Source organism: Larimichthys crocea, chromosome X (assembly GCF_000972845.2).
Source record: "Larimichthys crocea isolate SSNF chromosome X, L_crocea_2.0, whole genome shotgun sequence".
Classification (NCBI taxonomy): Eukaryota; Metazoa; Chordata; class Actinopteri; family Sciaenidae; genus Larimichthys; species Larimichthys crocea.
The window spans coordinates 36,632,653-36,655,631 of NC_040020.1; the positions used below are offsets into that span (position 1 = coordinate 36,632,653).

The 22,979-nt window shown below is 42.0% G+C and overlaps 1 protein-coding gene across 7 annotated transcripts in view; it reads left to right on the top strand.

Moving 5' to 3' along the window:
• The first annotated feature begins 2,772 nt into the window (after positions 1–2,772).
• The window catches only part of LOC104933679 (microtubule-associated tumor suppressor 1 homolog), a 73,047-nt gene continuing 52,840 nt past the window's right edge, over positions 2,773–22,979 (top strand). The window contains exon 1 of one of the 7 annotated variants that reach the window (XM_027282749.1): positions 2,773–2,887. The gene's annotated coding sequence lies outside the window, so the exon portion shown is untranslated. Of the gene's footprint in view, positions 2,888–14,158; positions 14,400–22,080; positions 22,213–22,979 lie in introns of those variants that run through there. The other 6 variants (XM_027282754.1, XM_027282753.1, XM_027282752.1 and 3 more) reach the window with 6 other exon arrangements.

The following is a 22,979-nucleotide window of genomic DNA, read 5'->3' on the forward strand; positions in this document are numbered from 1 at the left end:
AACACTGTTAAGGTGTCTGCTTGGACGGCCTCAGGATTTAGCTGCACTATCTTGTCATGTGTGTGTGTGTGTGTGTGCGTGTGTGTGTGTGTGTGTGTGTGTGTGTCTATTCATGTTTTTATGGTTATGAACTGTGACAGTTTTACCAAAGCAGAAAAGACACAAACGTTTGCTTCTGAAATAAACAATAAAATACCAGACATTAAGTTTCATGCTGTGTGTGTGTGTGTGTGTGTGTGTGTGTGTGTGTGTGTGTTGCACAGCAATAAGGCAGAGCGAGTGGAAGTCACGTTGCAGAGTGACACACACTCACACCATGTACAAACAGTCAGGGTGATTATGAAAGTTTTTGTCATGACATATCTCAACACATGGCTGAAAAAACAGGAAGTTCATACAAAGTTACTGTGAAAAATGTGATTGGATTGTTCCTGCTGTACTTTGTTTCACACACACTTTTTTCTTTGAAAAATATTTGTATTTTCTTTTTACATATACACAAACCAACATAGACAGTCACAAAAACAGACAAACAGTGCTGTCTTAGACAAAAAACAACCAGAACAACAAGAACAACAGGGGATGGGGCCATATCATTCATAAACAAGAGAATCATATATTGTATATAAGAATGAGAATGGGGGAAATCCCCCCAAAGACGGCATCCAGTTTTTACAATCCACCACAGCAGCATCATTAACATCAGGTGCTGAGTAACTCAGGTATGTGTTGAGCCATACTGTGTTTTCTCACTATGGTCCGCCAGGCTCTTCAACATGCTGGCAGCTAGTCTTGTACCAATATAAGTCAGGAATGGGGACCAGAATCCATAGAAAACCTCAGGCATATATCTGGACCTGTATGTGAAGTATTCCATGGGCAACATATCCAAAATATCCTTATGTCACCCAGCTATTGTGGGGGGCTTACAGTCTATCCACTTCAGCAATATGTTCTTCCTTGTACACAAAATGAGAATAGAGAAGAGTCTTTTGGAATGTGCACTTTTCAGTTGTGTGTCTGCCAGTCCAAACAGTAGACACACGGGGTCTTTTTTAGGTTTAATGTCAAAAATTAAATGTAGTCGATGTTCTACATCTTGCCAGTATTTGTCAATATATCTATACATCCAGATACAATGAATAAAACTCCCTACCTTAACATTTATGTAATGTCATTTGAACTGTTACTGTGAGATACAGAGCACCTGCAACTGCTCTGTACTTTAAACTATATTTAATATATGTATATATATTATTTTACTCTTTTTTTCTATTATTGTGTTGTGTATTTTGTAAAATAAGAATTTCATTGCTGTATAAACCGTGTGTTTTTACTTGACAATGACAATAAATCTCTTGTGCTTTGTTTCACTCCACCTTTACTGCTCCTGAAAGCACTTCACTCTGAGTGGTGGAGCTACTGTTGCAAGTGTATAACATGAACTTCAAGTGCAGCTTCTGTCCAACAGGTGGCTATCAAAGGGCTGCATCCAATGCAGGTATCAGATGCAGCCAACAAACACCAGCGGAAACACTTAACCAACATGTTCTACAGCAAGACTAAATAAACAGTAGAAGGTGTTATTCACTCATCTTATAGTTCCTGTTTCTCACTGTTTACAATTCCGTATTTTAATTTGAAAATAGTTTACTTCCTGAACTGTAATGTGACAAAGTTCCACCGAACCAAACACCCACACTCTGTTACACTGTAGCTTTGTTACATTATTAAGTAGTGAGACTGAGACTGCCACACTGTTCCATAATATCACTGTTACATTGTTTACACCACTATTTTTAATACTATGAAAGACAATAAATTAATAGATAAATAAAAGCAGAGAGAAATTAGTAAATGAAATCTTTGAATAAGTCAGTGTAAAAATGCTTTAATAAATAAATGTGTTTTCTCATTCCTTCCTGAATGAAGGAGAAACTCCGATGGCTGTGAAATGTGTGAAACATGTGAAAGGCCCTGTGTAGAAACATGAGTCCATGGAAGAGGACCTCCTGTGGATCTGCAGATAAAGACGTCTCCTTAACTAAAACATACAGATTCTTATTTCCCGGTGATTATACACTCATGATGAACACATATGAACATGTATCATATTCCATTTATGCCATATTCTCTACACAAAGCCCTCTGGATCCCTCCTTAAATCGTACACACTTGGACTTGAATTATTCATACACGTCCTTTCTGTCCTCTGTTCTCATCTCACTGTTTCCACGCGTCAGTCTTCATTTGGCCACTGGGTGGCAGTGTCAGGACTGAAAACACTGTCCGCGCAGTTGAGGCGAGGCGATATGCGGGAAGATGTGGAAGTCTGACATCCATTCAAATACTAAATAAATGAAAAATGATGAATGATTAAAAATACATATTATGATTGTATACTAATATAAACCGTGAGACAGGGAAAGCCTGTGTATTTGTAGAGGATTTCAACTAGAAAAAAACAGCATCAAGCATGGAGCTGGATGACTCACTGCTTTATTAAAATAGTATCAGAATTTGAAAAATAAAAAATCATAATTAAATGGAGGGAAATGTTATCCCTCCACCTCCCAATCTAGTCCCTGAACACACGAGTAAGCTGGAGATATGATCATTATTTGATTTTATCCACAGGTGTGTGTGTGTGTGTGTGTGTGTGTGTGTGTGTGTGTGTGTAGGCTCCGTCGTGACTCAGCTGGTCAGACTCGAGGTCTGCAGCAGTCACTGATCACCTGTACCGGGGATCAGCCCGTTGTTGGACCGTTGCTCTCCGCTCTGATATTCCGGGATGATTGTGCGTTCGGACGTGATGGAGGCGGTCGGGGGTGTCTCCACCAGGTGAAAGCTGCAGACACGCAGGTTGTTCGTCCCACATGACATGACGGTAAGAGACACTGTAGCCCTCCTGTTGTTCCTCACAGGTGTATGCTGTTTGATACCGTAATGAGCCTGAAGCATGACGTTTAGTCCAGAACGTGTGCTCGTTTACCGGGAAGCTTAGCCCTTGTTCTCGCAGCAGACAGACTCGTGTTGAATTCGGCACATGTATGATAGAAACATGATCACAAGTTAAAGTTTCATGTGGATTCGTGTTGCTCCATGTTTCCCTGCGCGGCGCTGCAGCTGCAGAGTGCTGCACACATAAAGATGAAGATAAGAATAAGTGCAAAGACTATTCATGAGCGACTGTCCGTGGGAGTGCTTGTGTCAGTGTGTGTCCATTGTGAGTCCGCGCAGTGAAGTGTGCCGGTGTGTAATGAACATTTGTGCTGCAGCAGCACTCCTGTGTGTTACATAATAGGTTGTCCTCTGCATCATCCTCCTCCTCCTGCACGGCTGCCCGGGATTAAACGAAGGCTCAGTGCTTCTCCTTGGCATGGTACAGCTTGTGTGTGTCTGAGATGAGGATCCACCTCCACTGCTTTATCACAGCCAGCTCTAATGAATGTGCTCACCAACAAAATAATGATGCCACGGGCTCTCTAAGTCAGCCCACTATTTCAGTTCTGATTTCTGTCTTCCAGAGTCACTCCTAAAGAAATGTCTCTTGTTGAACTAGGACACAGTGTAAGTGCTTCTTTCCAACATTTAGCATGGTCAGTCTGCAGGTGGTCTATTTCTGTCCATTACAGACTGCAAACACTGCCAACGCTGTTCATTGTGCACCTGTAGAAGCTGCTGCAGATCACACTGTGTGTAGTTTAGTGCTGATGGACTTTAAAAAATGACTGAAATTTTCATCTGGGGTTTGGAGATCAAACTTGGAGATGTTCTTAATGAGGACAAAGACGAGCAAACCTGAGTTGTGACCAAAAGCTACTTTTCTTAGCTACTGTTGTGTAGCAATATATAAGCCAACATGACAGAGGTAAGCTGCTTACACAGGTGTCTGCAGCGTGTGCATCAGTCTATCTTCCTCCTGCTCTGTTAATGTTTATTAAAATCCTGGCTTTGAGTGTTAATATATTTAATAATTGACCTTTCTCGTATGTGCATATTGTTCCAGCCTGTTCTTCAGAGCCAAACAGCATCAGGTGCCAAGTCTCTGCAAGTCTATTACAGCCACTCCTTGTTCAAGACTGTGATGGTGCATTCAGATGAAGGTGTGCATGTGAGCATGTCATGTTTGGCATTTTTGTGTGTGAACATGCATGCAGCAGTGAAAAGCAGCCCTGTGCCCAGACTTGTCGTTGGGATTAACATTGTAACTTGTTTTGATTGATGGAGCTATTATCCACAAGAACAGACTAACAGAACAACACTTGCTGCTCTTTGATGCCATTTTCCTTTCAAACCCAGCCCTAACCTCCTCAGCCACAGCAACCACAGCAATGACTGTTTACTGTCACTCAAGCTGGATCAGGATGGTTGACAGCGGTCCAATCTGCAGTGTCTCACAGGAAAAGCCTGTCCTGTAATCATTTAAAGCTAGCCCTGTGTCTAACTATTAAACTTTGACTGTACACAGTTGCCTTTTTTAGTGGCTTTCAGCTCATTGTTTTGGTTTTATGGCCTCTTATTGGCAGGCTGCTGTCTTCATAAAACAAGCCTTGCTAAACTCCGTCTGTCATGCGTGGCATACAGAGGTAGCGACTGGCTGGTGAACATAGTGGAGCATTTAGCAGCTAAAGAGCCAAACACAGTCTACCCTTAAAGTGTTGTCGAACACAGAAACTGATCTGAAAGGAGAGAGTTGGGACTTGGACCCGCCTGGCCTCCTGCAACATGACTCCAAATGTTGCCCTGTTTCTGCTGGATGTGTAAACCGTTTGCAAGCCGCAAACTGTGACAAAGCTACCATAAGCAGGGTTAAGTTCATAGTATAAAAACAGATTCTGGTCAGGGTACTGGACTTTGAAGAGTGATGATAGTTGGTGTGTTGGACCCATGACAGATTCTAATGTCCTTTGATGTGCGCTCACCAAGTGTGTGTAGGTAGGTGGGACAGGGCTGGGAGTGGGTGCTTTGGAGTCGTGGGTAGATGTCACTCGATGTGGTGTTGGGGTTCAGATTTAACCAGCTTTAGCGCTGTGTGGGCTTAGAGTATGGTTAGGGTTTAATTTAATGTTTGTGAAATCATTGCTATCAGTTTTACTCAAAGTGTTTGGGTGATGCATTTCAATCATTTGAATGTATTACACATTTAAATGATTTCTTTATGATGTTCCCACTGCAGCAGCCAGGAGTCCGAAACAAAAGGACAGTTTAATTCTGTGTGATTCAAAACAGACGAGAGCTTGAATTTCTGGAATGAATCCTGTATGTAAACACAGCACAGAGAGTCCGAGCTCTCCATGTGTTACAGTCAAATAGGCGAGTCTGAACATCGGTGGGAAGAATGTGAAGGTACACAGAGAAAATGGTTTCCTTTAGAGCCGTGTAGACACAGATTTAAACTCATAACTGCTTTTGTAATGTAGCATTTAGAGCATCTAGCACTCTAGCTGCTGATTGCAACTCCATCGCCTCACCTTCTCCTTCCTACAGTGAGGGTGGTGCTGCGAAATGTGGAAAACCTGTGAGAAAGTCCCATCAGACAATGTTTAGTTTGTCTGTTCTGGGCTACTGTAGGAACATGACAGACTCAACTAAAAAGGATCTATGGTGTCATTCTAAGGTAACAAAAACTTCATATTTATGAATATTATACTCTATTTATGCCTTATTCTGAAATTAGAGTCAACTAAATATGATACACTGGACCATTAAGTTACACATGTAAGTTGTTATTTGTGGGGCCCTTGCTATAACAAAACATCAGGTTTAATTAATTAAATCAAAGTAAGTTGAGTAGTTAGCCTAGATAAAATGTAGTGAAGTTAAAAAGCACAATATTTCTCTCTAAAAAATATTATACATTTATTATACGTAAAGGTACTTTACTTGAGTATATCTGAGTAGAAGTACTTAGTCACCTTTTACCACTAATTCAGTCTCACTGCTCACATAAAACCGTGACAATATTTTCCATTCAAAAACTCCCTTTACTCCCTCTGTGCTAACAGCTTATAGCACCAAGCAGCAGAGACAGTCAGTTTGTGAGGAAAGTCAAACGGACATGGAGATGATGGTGATGGTCTCCTCCTGGTGACCAATACTGAAAATAAATGATGCCGTTTTACAATGATAATATTATGAGGTTTTAGAATATTAATTTCATTTTTATATTATAAAATAATGATGGATAACAAGAGTGAGGCTGCTAAGCTCTCAGGGCTGCTGTTAACACCTCTGGTACCAGGTACAGTAAACATACAGCAGCTATGGCTCATAACTGTGACACCTATGCTGGCTGTTCCATTTAGTGTATCGCAGCCTTTCCAGTGAGCCAACCTGTCATTTAATGTCCAAATGGCTGCTGTGAGAAAGGTCTGTAGCTGACTGTCCTTTTATTTTTTTAATAGGCTGTTTTCCCATCCACATTTTTCAGCCTTTTTATTATTGTCCAATTATTCTAACTCTATGTTAATTGAAGCCGCACATATCTCACCTTCCAAACAGGCAGTGCCACAAAACAAACCGCATCAAACCTTCAATAAAAAACATTTCAGGTTTCTGTTCAGACATTTGATCAGGAGACAAATTTCAAATCCATCCATCCTTAGAATGATTTCTCTGGGTGGGTTGGGGTGGTTTGAATATTATGTGTACTGGTCAGTGTTTTTAATACTATCTAGGGAGTGTGTATGCAAGTAATTTTTCTTTTGCTCTGCAGCAATAATTACAGCTGTAATCACCTACAGTTTTTCAGCAGACTAGCTGATCCTCCTGGTCCAGAGTAATGTCCATTTAAAACGGATCAACGGAAACACACTAACACCGACATATGGTGGTCTTATTTAAAGAAAAAAAACAACAACAGAAAAGAAGCTCATCCAATGTGCTATTGGATATCAGCTGTAAGTAGGTATTGTGTTTTCTTTTGAATCCTGTTTTCAGCCTGTATTTGCTCACGGTTCGACAGACTTGCACCATTCACAGCAGCCAAATTAGCGATCAGCTGTTATTGCTGTTGTTCGCAGCGTACATGGACGTACAGCTCATTGTCTGAGTGACTTTAATCCTAGCACTTATTATACAGCACATGCTACAGCTTAGTGAAGAAACACTGAAAACCTTCAACTCTGCTGTGCATGTGAGCAGACGACAGTATGTGTGCAGGCTTAACTACATGCATGCATTGCAACTACACGAAACAAACATTTTTTATAACTGTCCTGCTTCCAACTGAAGTGTCTCGACCCAAAACCAACCATGGGACTTTACATTAGGAGTCAGCAGTGCAGATGGGAATGAAGTGATCAACACAATAATCTGATAAACATTTGATCTTCACAAAAAAGCCTACACAAGTGAAGCTAAGAGGTTAGCATGTGCTGAGTTTCTAAGCATGCAAAGGCTCAGGGGAATATTCATGTTTGTGCAAACATGCAACACACAGGCACACAAAAATAGTTTAGTGTGTGTGTGTGTGTGTGTGTGTGTGTGTGTGTGTGTGTGTGTGTGTGTGTGTGTGTGTGTGTGAAAAGTGGTGAAACTCTTCTGAAGCTGACAGTGACAGCAGAAGACGACATAATCCATCCATCCTCTCAGCCGCTGGTCTTTCTGGAAACTCAGACTAAAATAGATATTCTTATCAATTCCTGCCAGTCTGACACAGGAAGTGTGAAGGGAAAAGTGTGTGTGTGTGTAGCTGTCATGATAGTGTCTTTAGGAGCACCGTCTCCACTGGCTGCTCTCAGACACACCACAGCATCATCACCAGCATTATCTGTGCTGGATCACTGCCTCTGGTTCATGCTAACACACAGATACACATAACAGTAAATGAAAGCGCCATCATGGATCTTCTCTAACTGAAAAGAACAGCTTCAGTGTTTCACGCCTCCTCTCACACCATGTATGTTTGTGTTCCACCCTCCTCTTCTGTACAAACTAATGCTGTCTAATGAAACATTCCTGTTGATGAAACTATTTTAGAGAGTTTTATAGTAATGTTGTTGTATAAGAAATGCATTATTATGGAAGCGTATTGCTGCCATACCAGGAATAAAAATAAATCAGTGAAACTTATCACTTATCACGTTACGACGTTATAACTATTATTATTAGAATATTTATTTTCTGGTATGGCAGAAATATGCTTCTGTGGGGCAGCGTTTGTCTCTGCTGGTAGAGCAGCTGCCCCATGTACAAAGGCTCAGTCCTTGCTGCAGAAGCCAGGGTTTGAATCCAACCTGTGGCTCTTTCCCGCATGTCATTCCCCATCTCTCTCTCTCCACGTTCCTGTCACTCTTCAAGCTGTCTCTATCCAAATAAAGTTTGAGCCAAACAAATTATCTTTAAAAGAAAGAAAAAATGCGCTTCCGTAAAAAATATATATGATTTATGATATGATTTATGATTTATGTGAAAATGAAGTGATATATAACAGTGAAACAGCGCTACACGTTGTCATGCTGGCGTCTTCTTGCACTGTGGGTGTAGCGGTCTGTTGCTGATGAAGCTGTTTAAGGCAACATGCTGAGTCTTTTCTCTGTCCCTCTCTGTGCGTCCCCCTCCCCAGCAGACTGCAGATGCCACCACAATGTCATAAAATCTTTTGAACACATGCAAAAGCACCTCAGTCTCCTCAGCACCTAAAGATCATTTTGGCCATTTTATACAGAGTACTAGAGAGAAAACGGCAATATACAGTTCTACAGCACTGAACTACAGCCTCCGTCAACACCTCTTTGAAACTGAGCTGAATTTTGAAACCTTCACGAGAAGGATTTATTACAGGAATTAAAATGTAAGCCATGAACATCAGTATTGACTGGTACAGTAGTTCCAGATATAACTCGTATATAACAGCTTGTGTTGCAGTGGTTGAATGTGCTCGTCCTGGTAGCACAGACCTGAGATACCTTCACGCTGAGGCCTGGAGAGGAGAGCTGCACGAAAGCAAAACAACCAAAAATAGACTGCAGCCACAGACTGAGGAAAGTGTGTGTGTGTGTGTGTGTGTGTGTGTTGGTTGTTTAGCCGATGAGTGGCATGGTCCTCCATCTGCTACAAGTTGTGCGACTTAAAGGTCCAGTGTGTGAGATTTATTTTACTTTTGGTATATGAAAAAAATGAATATATTACCTAATAACTAACATAGCATAACTAGCACAACTATAGTTTGATTATTGTATAGTCACCTGAAAATAAGAATCATGATGTCACCTTAGAATGAGACATTTATATCCACACAGGCTGCAGGTCCTGGTGTATATGAACTGTACCTGGCACGAGGTGTGAGTCATGACAGCCATGGATGTAGCCCAGAACAGACAAACCCAACACTGGCTATAGATGGGAGGCTTTCACATTGTTTGTTGAGTACTGCAGTTTCTCCTTCATGCTAGGAAGGAGAGGTTGAGGTGGGGGGATTGCAAACAGCAAGTACACCACTAGATGCCTCTAAATTGAATACATCGTTCGAGACCTTGAAGGCTTGAAGACAGAGGCCGTTTTGCTTGGGTAGAACTTGTACATTTTGCTGGTAATACTTAAGTACTTTTACCTGAATATCATTTTGAATACTTATTAGGATCCGAGTACTTCTTTCACCACTGGACTGAACTATGCGGTTTTTGATTCTTGATTATTTTAGCACAATTAGAGTGACAGGCAACATCCAAATATTTATGTTGTACCTACCACAAAACCATTTTCAGAAGTGATTTAGGGTGAGCTGTTGGCCATATTTCTACATTAAATGGTAAATGTACTTATATAGCGTCTATAGTCTTCCAACCACTCAAAGCACTTTTACAGTATGTATCTTATTCACCCATTCACACACAGTCATACACTGTATTTGTACCACAGTCCTTTAAAGTAGCTGTAATTAAACCTCTTCTTAAAAAGCCCACTCTAGACCCAGAGGTCTTAGCCAACTACAGACCGATATCAAACCTTCCCTTTCTGTCTAAGATACTTGAGAAAGCTGTAGCTAATCAGCTGTGTGACTTTCTCCATAACAATAGTCTATTTGAGGATTTTCAGTCAGGATTTAGAGTGCATCATAGCACAGAGACCGCATTAGTCAAAGTTACAAATGACCTCCTAATGGCATCAGACAAAGGACTCATCTCTGTACTTGTCCTGTTAGATCTTAGTGCTGCATTTGACACCATTGACCATCAAATTCTTTTACAGAGACTGGAACATCAAATTGGTATCAAAGGAACCGCCCTAAGCTGGTTTAAATCGTACTTTTTAGATCGATCTAAGTTTGTTCACGTCAATGATGAATCCTCCATGCATACCAAAGTTTGTCATGGAGTCCCACAAGGTTCTGTACTTGGACCACTTCTATTCAGTTTATATATGCTTCCTTTAGGGAACATTATTAGGAATCACTCTATCAATTTTCATTGTTATGCTGACGACACCCAATTATATTTATCGATCAAGCCTGATGCAACCAATCAGTTAACTAAACTCCAAGCATGCCTTAAGGATATAAAAAGTTGGATGACCTACAATTTTTTGATGTTAAATTCAGACAAAACTGAAGTTCTTGTAATTGGACCCAAACACCTCAGAAACTCTCTTTCTAGAGACTTAGTTACTTTAGATGGGATCACCCTGGCCTCCAGCTCCACTGTAAAGAATCTTGGAGTTGTTTTTGATCAGGATTTGTCCTTTAACGTCCACATAAAACAAATGTCGAGGACTGCATTCTCCCACTTCAGTAACATCGCTAAAATCAGACGCATTGTCTCTCAGGCGGATGCAGAAAAACTAGCCCACGCATTTGTTACTTCTAGGCTGGACTATTGTAACTCTTTGTTATCAGGCTGCTCCAATAAGTCTCTTAGAACTTTGCAGTTAATTCAGAATGCTGCTGCACGTGTTCTGACAGGAACCAAGATCAGAGATCACATCTCTCCCATTTTGGCTTCCTTGCATTGGCTCCATATTAAATCTAGAATAGAATTTAAAATTCTTCTCCTTACTTACAAATCTCTTCATGGTCAGGCACCATCATATCTAAAAGAGCTCATAGTACCTTACTACCCCTCTAGAACACTGCGCTCTCAGGACGCTGGGTTCAGGAGGCAGACATGGTCAACACCTTAAGACTTTCCTTTTTGATAGAGCTTATAGTTAGGGCTGGCTAACTACTAAACTTCTTCCCTGGAGTTTCTGTGCTCTGTCGTCCAGCAGGTTCTCGTGGATCGTGGCTGCTGCTGTGATCCTGCATGACGTCCACTACACATATTATTACTGTCATTATTGTTACCATATCCCCATTACAGTTTATAGTTAGTTAATGATTTGCTGCTGCTGTGCATCTGTGTCTCTCTCTCTCTCTGTCACAGGTTCCACTGCTATTGTAATCATTTTATCATTCATTGTAATCCATTGTCATTTTATCAGTCATTGTAATTCATTGTCATTTTATCATTCATTGTAATTCATTGTCATTTTAACATTCATTGTAATTGTACAATATATTTGTGTTGATTTGTTCTGTACACGTGACATCTATTGCAGTCTGTCCGTCCTGGGAGAGGGATCCCTCCAAAATGCGTTTTGTGAATTTGGGCTACCTCCGAGCCACAGCCCCCCTCCATTACTATGCCAAATGTCCATAAATCCATTACAGACATGTTCATAGCAACAGGGGAAATGTCATTTGTATAGACAGTGTTAGTCTTCAGTCTTCAGTCTGAGTCTCTCTCTCTCTCTCTCTCTCTCTCTCTCTTTGGGTGAATAACATGAAGTCATCTTATTAGCCTCACTGGGTCAGTTTGTGCTGCAGGGTCTTAGTGACACAACTGCCCACTTGAATTATGCAATCCGTGTATTGAATCACAGTTTGGCTTACAGCAGAGCCACATAAGTTTGTGATCTGGTTCCACATTAGTCATTTCTTATACATATGCAGTGTAATGCTTGGATTTCATAATACCATTCTCCTTTTCCATAAAGAAAATAACTTTAGTTTTACTGCCTGGCTCATATTACTGTCTGGGCTTTTATTTAGTATTTTTGTCTATCGCTCCTATTGGATGTAATAAAACTTTAATCTCGATCATTTATCAGTGAGATGTGTCACTGCGTGACGTTTGTTTGACCAACATTTGATTGTAGATCATTTATTAGCAGTGACTCAATCATAACTTGTCCAGATAATTCCGACTTTTATTGCTCACTTTTCAGCCTGCACCCTGGGTTGGAACAAAAACTTTTGACTTGCCTCCTCCTCCCACATTGACTACTCTGTGATGGAGGCTAGTGCTACAAACAACCATCTATCACTTTTCTTTTTAGCTACAAAGACTACAGAGCCACAAAAAAGCAATCTTTTCACACACTATTAAATTCTTTTCCTTTTCTGGATTTGGAATACATAACTGTCTTAACTCAACACTCAATATTGTTAGTTACCACTGTTGAAGTTCATGTACACTGTAACCTTCTTTTCATTTGTGGGTAATGGTGCCACATTTTTACACATGTAGGATGAAAGTAGATAACAGTTTAGTATAATTTCACCACTGGAAGCTACTGGAGAAGGCATGAAGAGCTGCGGGTTGACGGTAGAGAGTAGTCTAACCGATGCATCCTGTCAGCTGTGCACCATGGCTGCAGCCTGCATGGACCGAGTGGTTCACAGTCAAAAAGGTTAATTTATGACCAGACCTCCTTTCTGCAGAGCGGGTTCTCGTTCTCCTGACAGCTCCTTATAGTATTAGAGTGACAGAATTAGTACAGGAATCTGAGCCTGTGTGTGTATGTGTGTATGAGTCTATGCATGCATCTGATTGTGTTTCCACTGTCAATGTGAAAACCTGTTTTGAGTTTTAGACCATAAAAAAAACACACATTAGCTGCAGAATGTTGTAATAATACACGACCAGTAACAGTCACACATTTGTACACACTTTCTTATCGTTATTGTTTCTTCTTATTTTTTCTATATATATGCTGAGCACTTGATGTTGCATCTCCTTCACTCTGCAGTCCAACTCATCTCAAACCAGTTCAACAACTGGCCATCAGGTCATCGGACGCAGCACTCCATCACTCTCCTTCTTGGTCAGTCCTTACAGAGCCTTCGAGGTGTGTTTTGCATCATTGTCCTGTTGTTGGTCCCACTAAGCTCAAACAAGCTGGGATGGGATGTCACTGCAGAATGCTATGGTGGCTCTGCTGGTTTAGTGTGCTTTGAATTTTGGATAAAATTGTCCACAGTGTGACCCCCACACCATCACACCTCCTCCTTACTCCATGGTGGGAACCACACATGCAGATACCATCCATTCATCTTCCCTAAGTTATAACTCAAACATGTGCCTTCTTAATGTTCATTGAAAGTCATTCCAGGTGACTCCCGCATGAAGTGCTTGGATCAATGCCTTTGCTAATCCTGTTCTTTGCATATCATTCAGTGTATTGGCAGGACACACATGACCACTCTGTAATCTGACTTGGATTGTTCCTCTCATTGGCTCACCAGTGCCTGCTCTACTTCTCCCTCTCCTTCTCCTCCTCCCATCCTCTCCATCAGATTACATGGGGTTACTTTTCCATTACTCTCATTGCCCCTTTTCTTCTTCTTCAGTCCAAAACCTCCCTCTCAGTTTCCCCTTCAGACTCCTGCAGCCAATAACAGGGAGGGGGCCCAGTGCCGCTTAGCAACAGCCAACCCTTTTGGATCGACCAATATTAAACCCTCCTACTTTTTTTTTGGGGGGGGGGGCTGACCAGGGTAAGGTTACCTGGCAGACACACACACACACACACAAACACCACCTCTCTGTAGACAGACATGACTGGCTATCCCCTCCCACACTAGACCTTGAGGGAGGCGTGTGTGTGTTAGCTGAGGAATGTCATTTCCCTTTTGCCATATTCATGTGCCAGAAACAGCAGTTTGTATTGGCAAATCTGACACACACACACACACACACACACACACACAGGCGCACTGTTTCTTGTTACTGCAGCACTGAGCAGCATGCTCGTGTTTCAGAACCAAAAAGGGGAAGGTGTATGTCTCTCCCTCCTTTCTTTCTCTCTCTTCCCTCCCTCCCTCCTTCCCTCCCTTTCTCTCCCGTCTCCTCCCTCCCTCCCTCGACCACCGTCACAGCCTGCGTAGTCTTCCCTCACTCGTGCTCACACACACACACATACTTGCACACAGCACTGATGGGATAAGACAAACGTGCAGTGCATCGAAGCGGCGTGTGTGTGTGTGTGTGTGTGAGGAGGGTGGAGTGTGCGAGCCAAGTGCAGTGTCAGTCTGCAGCGAGGAGTGTGAACGAGCTGGAGCAGCTTCCATGGTTTGTTTTTCTGCTGGATGTTTTTTTTTTTTTTCAGCAGCAGTGTAGCCTGAAGGAGAAAGAAGAGTAAGTTATGAGACTTTATTTGTGTGTGTGTGTGTGTGTGTGTGTGCGCATTCTGGGGCATAGGTCCTCTAAAAAGCAGTTTGAGATGTAGCCTGGTGCTAAACTAGTCAATCATTTAACACTAACTTGTGTCATGGTTGATCATTTGTTGTCTTAAATGGTTGTACACACCTTATCTCCTGGCAATCATAGTATAATTAATATTATTTTATGAATTGTGCTGTAAATGTGTCTAAATTTGGAAGTCGTGTTGTCTTTTCAAGTATTCAGACTTTTGACTGTTGCATAGACTTACCATGTTTCAGTATGTGCTGAGGAATCCTGCAAGTTCACGTGAAGTCCAGGACAAACTCCCACACATTTGCCCATAATCAGAAAACAACAAATTGAGATTTTAATGAAACGGATAACGAGGTGATGCCCGGGGGGGGCACGGTGCTGTCACCGAACTGAAGACATAAAGCAGTCGTGTGGTCTTTCCTCTTTGTCTTTGAAGACGGTGGGCTTGATGGTTTCCAGATGCTGTGTCGCGATGATTGCACATGTAACTAAATCCCTTCACAATGTACATACAGTCAGAGCATTGTTTCACTGGACTGTATGTGGAGAGTTTGCAGCTTTCTTGTGCTTTAATGGATATCTACAATTTAAACATCTATTGTCAAATCCTTCTAACTTAGAGAGTCAAGAGCTAAGACAAGCATCAACTGTCATGTTTCACTGAAAAAGCATTTTAATGTAGAAGAAGAATTAGAATGTTTTAGAAACATAAAGTTTCATCCTGTGATTGTAAGTAATTTACCCGACATGCGTTGGTTGCTTCAGGTTCTCGGCAAAGCCAACAAGTAATGCATTAATAGCATGGCTGGATGACATAACCTGCTAGTGATGAAGTTTGTTGCTGTTCCCAGAGGAGGCTCAGTCTGTGGAACATTATCATTCAGCCGTTTAGAAAGCAGCAACACAGAGGCCTCAGGAGCAGCTCAGAATGATGCGTTAAAGAGCTCCACGTTTGGAAGATTCATTCTATAAACCACAACAACCTTAAACCAATGTTTCTGAAACAATCTGCCAATGTGGGTTTAGCCTTAGGGTTGACAGAGTTCTCATTATCGCTTGTTCCAGGAATTTTGGTTCACAAAGTGAAACCACTGTATATCTCAGACTGTGTGACCATTTCTGACCATGTATGGATGGATCACGTGTTCTGGTCCTGTATTTCAGTGATAGGAAACACTACTTCTCCACCCTCACAAGCACAGCTGCAGTGCTCTTAAGAGAGCAGTACCATTACTGGACTAGTTTGAATCCCGTTATCAAAACCAAAACATGTCACTACCGTAATGGATTAGTATGTGGCCTCACACTCAAGGACGTTGAGACTGACTAACCCACCACACCTCTGTATTCGACTACACTAAGTTATATTCTGGGTTCTTGTCAACACATTGTCCACTAGATTATTTCTCCGCTCAAAGTCCAAATGAACCCTCGTCATGTACCCAGATATTGATCCATTAAAGTCTCAGTGTCAGAGTTAGAGAGGGGACAGCAAGCTGGTTACATAAGAGCTCCATCCACACTACACCGTATAACCTCGGGACCAGTCCTGATTGGACTGGCAATCAGCCAATCAGCCGATCAGCCAATCAGCTCTGTTTCTACATCTAGTCGTTGCTCTCCACGTCTCTCTCATTACTGTATTGTTGCGTCCCTCTGTTTCCGCAGTGACTCACCATATTTTAGTTTCTCCTGACACTTTCAACATCACTCCCCTCCTGCTATCTGTCGCTCACGAGCATCAGAACTGTTTGAGCGCTGTCTGCTGTTTGTCAGCTGCTCTTATAGAAATGTCAGTGTTATATATCAGAGAATCAAAAGACATCAATATGACTGCTTGCTGATGTCTGTCACCATCTCTGCTCCTCTTCCATCCTCTCTGTGGACTCATAGGGAGACACACTTGTGTTGTCACTTGTGTTACGTCAACACACACACACACACACATACACACACAAATAAAGTCTCATAACTTACTCTTTCTCCTTCAGGCTACATGATCAGCAGTGTCACATTCTCTGCTATTACTTAACACAGTGTTTATATTACTTTAGATGCAAGCCCACTACACACACACACACACACGCACGAACGGCAGAATGACACAAGCTGTTGAAGTCGCAGTCTCTCAGAATGACTCAGCAGTCCATTTATTTCTATGGCAACCACTTCTGCTGCATTGGGGGTGTCTTTGTGTGATGCAGCGAAAGACTGATTGTGACTTCGACTGAATACACCTTCATGTCCTTCATACACCACTGTGTTAGCAACCCTCTTATAGTGTGTGTGTGTGTGTGTGTGTGTGTGTGTGTGTCATGTCAGTTGTCTATCTGCAGAGGTGTGTGTGTGTGTGTGTCATGTCAGTTGTCTGACTGCAGAGGTGTGTGTGTGTGCAGTGATGCAGGCTCTGTGTTTCAGTAATGTGATGCAGTGGTTTCTATGAAGGAAAGGTGAGCTTGCTGCTGCCTCCTGGTTGGCCGTGTGCCCTCCTGCCTGAAACCAAACACCATCAGCACAGAGCTGGCATATTTTTCCATCATGAATTAATCAACTGGATTTAGACGCAAATCAAATTAGCAGATCACTTGAGTGTATTTTCTTCAAAGTGTGAATTGATGGACTTGTTGTTGCATTGGGAGATGGTGTCATTGAACTGATTAGTGTCAGTAGCTAAATAATTTCCACACTGTTTCCTCGTTTAATGAGCTCAGAAAGTGTCATTCAGATGTTTACATTGTGTCTGAGAGGTGCTGTCAGGTGGATGATCCTCTGTCGACGTTCAGGCTGCTCTGCTGTTGCTGCCAAGCTAAAACCTAAATGACAGCTCACCAGGCTTTGGGACTGGAGCATATAATATGGCAGTTATTGTTGAATTTAACTTAAAGAGTGACCAGTTAAAATGGAGGACAGCAATACCTTCTGAATGAGTTAGTTTGGCTGCACTGTACTACACTGAACTGTCTTGCATTGAAAAGCAGCGGCATAGGTTGAAAACAGGAATGTTGGCAGAGGTTCGTATTAAAGCTGCGTCTCTTCAAACGTCCACTTGATATGTGTTCGAGTGGGATCACAGTGTGCTCAGCCAGTAACCCATTAAATCTCACTGACGCTGTCACTTGGACCACGAAGCTCTAATTTCAGGGCACATTGAAACATTGTAACATTACAGCACTTCATTAGTCCTACACTGCACACGTATGCACAAGCTGCCATGTTTTTGAGGAGTGATTTAAAAGAAGGTTCTGAGGGCAGTGTTGTAGTACTTGAGATCAGTCTTGGTCTCAGAATTGATTACATTTTTACTCGGTTTTGTGTCACTCTTGGACAAAAAGGGATTTGGATTTTATTTCAAGACCACAACTGCAGGAATATGAAGCGTGATTCCCATTATTCACTTAAAGTCTAGTTTGTCCCAACACACTTTCATAATGAACTGAACATATTTCAAACAAATGACGGTGGAAGCAGCTGAGAAACTGTTCAAAAAACTGTCATAGTGTACATAGTGTTTAATATTTTAAAATGTATGAAAGGAAATCTGTGGGACTTTTTGCTGTGTCATACACATTCCTACCATTACAACCAGTGTGTTTATGATGAAAGTGCATTAGATTGATGCCTTTAACTTTTTTTAACTAAGCCCCAGGACCCCCCAGGAAGGTGTGAGGTCCACCCACCAGACACAAAATCCTGTGGGAAACACAGAATCACTAAATGTGTCTGTGCATTGTCTGATTTATTTGTTAACATCATTGCTGTGATTGGACAAACTTCATCAACATCGCAAACATTCAATGTCATAGATATTTATGGAATATTCCATGTATGTGTGACAGAGTTGGTAATTAAATGGATCATTTACCATGTGACAGCTCGCATGTTGAAGGAATGTTCAGAAGCAGTGCCGACTGATGAGAATCAGCTCATCACTTCTGATCAACAAGCCATGTACAAGTGGTTATCGTGCAAATAATAGACATTATTGCACACACACATGCTAAAACATGATTGAGTAAATGAGATGTTGAAATCTGTTGTGAACATCGAACTAATTACTCAGAGATTTGAACTGTCATTCAATGAACTGAGCCAAAGCCAATGAGAAACTGTGATTTTAAATGCAGTTGCAAATTGACGTGTAACATTCTACACTGATCTTTCTCCATATTGTTCATGGTGCAATATCCTGCTGCACAAAATTCAAATATGAACAGACTGGAGTCAGCCAGTATCTGCACGGAGCAACTCCTCTGTAGCAGTCTGCATGTGAAACTTTGCAACTTTGCACAAACGTAGTTTATGAATAATGAGAGAATCACTGGGCCTTCAGCCAAAACTAATCTGCCAAATTACACTGTTCAAGATGATGTTTCCATCCAGTCCCTACGTCAAGTCACCATGCTGCATGACACTCTTGAACATTTAGTTATGCTTTAGTCAGGCTCCATAATGCTCAGCAGAAAACAAATAAGCTGACTGTTAGCCATCATGAATAGCTTCTAGTGCAGTCAGCTGTGGCTGGCACGGGCCAGCTCTGAGGTTGATAATCGCTTCATTGCACGTACACGTCATGCGGAGCAGAAATCCTCTCTTATCACAAAGGCTTCCGTCAGTGAATCAATATTGATAAGCGTGAGGGACGAAGGCCACAATGAAAAGGGAGAGCCAGAGGCAAGAAAAAGGGGAAAAAAGAGTAATTGCTTAAAGAAATGCAGGCAGAGAGGGAGATTCAGGCTCAAGTTGACTTCGCAGTCACAACAAAACAGAATTTTTTGCCATCCTGAAGCAGAGGTTTAAAGAACAATCCCAGGTCAGCAGGACAAATAACCGTTGCTCAGTATGATCCAGTGAGATGTGACCACTAAAACAAAATGTGTATCACAGCTGTCTGATGAATTAAATGTTTTTCTCCGGTAAACAGAACCTAACTGACACTTTGAAAACAGTGACAAGGGAGTGATGGAGGAAGCAGCTCATAAATGCTGGAAAAACAAGATGCTGTGGTCTTTTAAGGTCAGTGAGGGTTCTGATTACACAGTGGAAATTTGGTGGTAAGAACAGAGATATGATGTCTACAGAGATAATGAAGAAGAAGGAGAGGGGGAGAGTGTGGGGAAAATGTTAAAATATTAGTTGTTAGTCTTTTCAGCTGATCTCCATTCCATCACTCTGTGTGTGTGTGTGTGTGTGTGTGTGTGTGTGTGTGTGTGTGTGTGTGTGTGTGTGTGTGTGTGTGTGTGTGTGTGTGTGTGTGTTGAATGAATGACCCAAAACCACCTCGCCCTGCCGCAGCATGGCTTGTCGTTCAGGTCCGGTTGAGAGCGTTCTGCCTCTTCCACTGTACTTTCACTTTGTTTATTCAGTCATGCTCTTGTTTGAATTAACCTCTGATTAGAGCCAAGCAGGGAAAGAGTTGCACAATGATCTGCTGTCCCCCCTGAACAAAACAAACACCCACCCCTTCTGAGCTTCAGAGCCTTATGAAGTCATGTGGCATCTGCAGGGGGTGATTACATATCAGGCAGATGGAAGGAGATGTTTTTTGGGAAGTGTGTCACTTTTATGCTCTTGTGAATATTTAAAGAGTGGGAGTAATGCTGCAGTTTTTTTGTGGATACTTAATGAGACACTCGACATACTCAACATTACAATTTCAAGACACATTTGAAACATAAAATGGTATTTTTTCTATGCCCAGCTTAGCTTCTTCCATCATCCTCTGCCACGTGCCTCTGTCATTATGTCCATAGAGGCTGCTGAGCCTGGTAACATTGCCCACTCACCCAGCTCCCGTTCTGGCATGACACCAGCCACCAGCTCCACACCCTGCAGCATTCCTCTGCGCCATAGGCCTGAAAACCTCCTCTTTCCGGTTGTCCAAAATGCCTGTGATACAAACATTAACACTCCAACAGTGCTCAGAGCTCACAGTCCGGGCAGCCTGGCTAACAAACTGAGCTAACATTAGCTAACAGCAGCTACAGTTGGCAGCAGTTTACTTCACTGTCCATCAGGAAACTCTGTAAATCACAGAGAGCTAAAGAAACCAGAAAACATTTTCTCCATAAAATATGATCCAGTTTCACCAAAATCAGTCAAACAGTTGATGCTATAAAGTGTTACATACTTCTCAGTGTTTGTCCAGCTGAATTAAAATACCCAGCAACTGTTAGATGAGTTCAGAGTTTGTTTAGTTCAGTTAGTGAACCATTTGAGCGGCCTCCTGGTTTCAGGCCTCGTGTTATAATAGCTAATCTTGTGTTCACTCGTGTCACTCTCCTCCTCTTCGTGTTATTCCACTTCCACTTCATCCAGCTCTGGGCATAACCTGCTTGACAGGCGTGTCTTAATGCATAGCAGGGTCCAGCCTCTCAACAATAGTCATTAAACTTGTGGATTAGCCCTGTTACCCACTTCAAACTCATAGTGAGGCCCCCCGAGGCCAGCGGTGAAACTGATTCTAACAGGAACTGATGAAACGTTTGGTGAAGGGCAGTTCAGGAGTTTAAGCCAGAGAAAGTCAGTTGTCAGCTCAGTTGGAGAGGCTTCATGTCAGGCAGCGGGCTGCTCACTCCTGCCTGACTGGAATGTAGGACAGAATTTCCCTGTGCGTTTCTCTCGTTTTCTAGTCTCTCTGCATGATAAAAGAGATTGTGTTGGAGTGTGGTTATTGAGCTGGATAATTCAGATTAATTTGTTTAGAATTTCATGAGAAAGACAGAAACATGTGCATGTTATGGACTGTGCACTGTTGAGAAAACTTCCCTCAAGGAACCAAAATGAAACAACCTTTCATCAGGATATGAGTTTGAATAGCGAAGTTCCTGGGCAGGCTGAAATGTCCCAATGAGTGCCAGAAGCACACCATGGTCATGGCTGAAAGGCATTCTTCACTTTTCATTCTAAAGCAGTACTCCTCATAAGCTCCTCAGATGCGCTGGTTGCATTTGTCTCACACATGGCTGCCAGACTTGTTTAGGTTTTGTGGAGTAGTTGAGCAGTAGTGGTTTGTATTGTCCTTCCCTGAGATCACAAGTCAGTAAACAAATAAGATGTACCTTTATTCAGATTTTTCTATCGTGGAGCTTTCTTTATTTGCCAAGTAGTGCTGGCCACTGTTCGGTCCTAACTAGCCATGTAAAAGCAGAAAATGTTGCATAAATGTCAGTTAATCATGTGTAATGCATCTGAAATGATTCAGCTCCTCGGTTTATTATTTTGCACATATAATCAGAAAAGTCTCTGGTCTGGTGTATCCAGAAACTTCTTCCTGATCACAGCAGAGAGAAAAGGCTGTTTCTTTTTTTTTTGCAGCACCTGTTATTAGACGTCTTTCAGGCAGGTAGAGCACCACCTATGTTCAGCTGAATGAAGCACTCTTTGTAGGACCTTGATGTTGTGTTTGATACCATTTCTGTATCAGACAGTGATGTAAGCAGTCAGGATTCTCTCAGTGGTGCAGGAGTAGTTTCCTCAAGTCCAGGTCAGTTGTCGTCTTGTCTTGACACCAGGTCAGGTTCTCTACTTCCTTCAGACAGATCTTTTCCTTGCTTGCAGTGATCAGACCCACCACTGTTGTGTCAACAGCAAACTTGACGATGGTGTTGGAGCAGTCTAAAGTGGCTACACAGTCGTGTGTGCATAGAGCAGGGGTTTTAAAACACAGCCCTGAGATGCTCCCATGTGAAGGATGAGTTTGGATGAGGGGTCATCACCTGTCTGCCCGTCAGGAAGGATCCACATGCACAGAAAGGTGTTAAGTCACTCTCGATTTATTGATTTACAATGTAATGTACTATATTTACTGAACTATGTACTTTATATGGCATTCTGAAGACATAAGTATAATTAATGTTGATGTTGAATGGAAATTGATAATTACAGGTCATTCTGCTTCTTTAAAAACACATTAGGATAAGAGAAAGATTCAGTGCTGTCTGTCTGTCTGTCTGTCTGTCTGTCTGTCTGTCTGTCTGTCTGAAAGTGAGTCAACTCTGTGTGGCCCCTGGGCCCTGCTGTCATTACTGGGTAATGAAGATGGAACACCGTCCTGGATCTGATCGCCTTTATATAGCTGTTCCTCTCTTTTCTCTTTGTCCCTGACCCACATACACACACACGCAGCAGGTGTCAGTCTCACTCCTTTGCACGCCACAGTGAGGATAACACGCACACATGTGACAGACATTTTAATTGTACCAACGTGACACAGAATTTGCTTTTGGTATTTCACTGTTGTAAGACAGTGAGATGTCCGTCTGTCAAAAATGACAATCAGAGCATCAAGACTTGAAATGATGATGTCATCAACTGACACCAAATCACTCACACTGAAGTGTGTGATCCACACTGATCTGTATTTGCAACCTGCAACCATTCACCAAATTCTGCAAGTTCTTGATTTTAGCCTGCAGAGGGCAGCATTTCTCAACTCTTTACCACCAGTGGATCATTTCAGCAGCAAACAGAATGTTATAGTGTCAGCAGGGGGAGAATAATATGTACAGAGTACACAGGCCA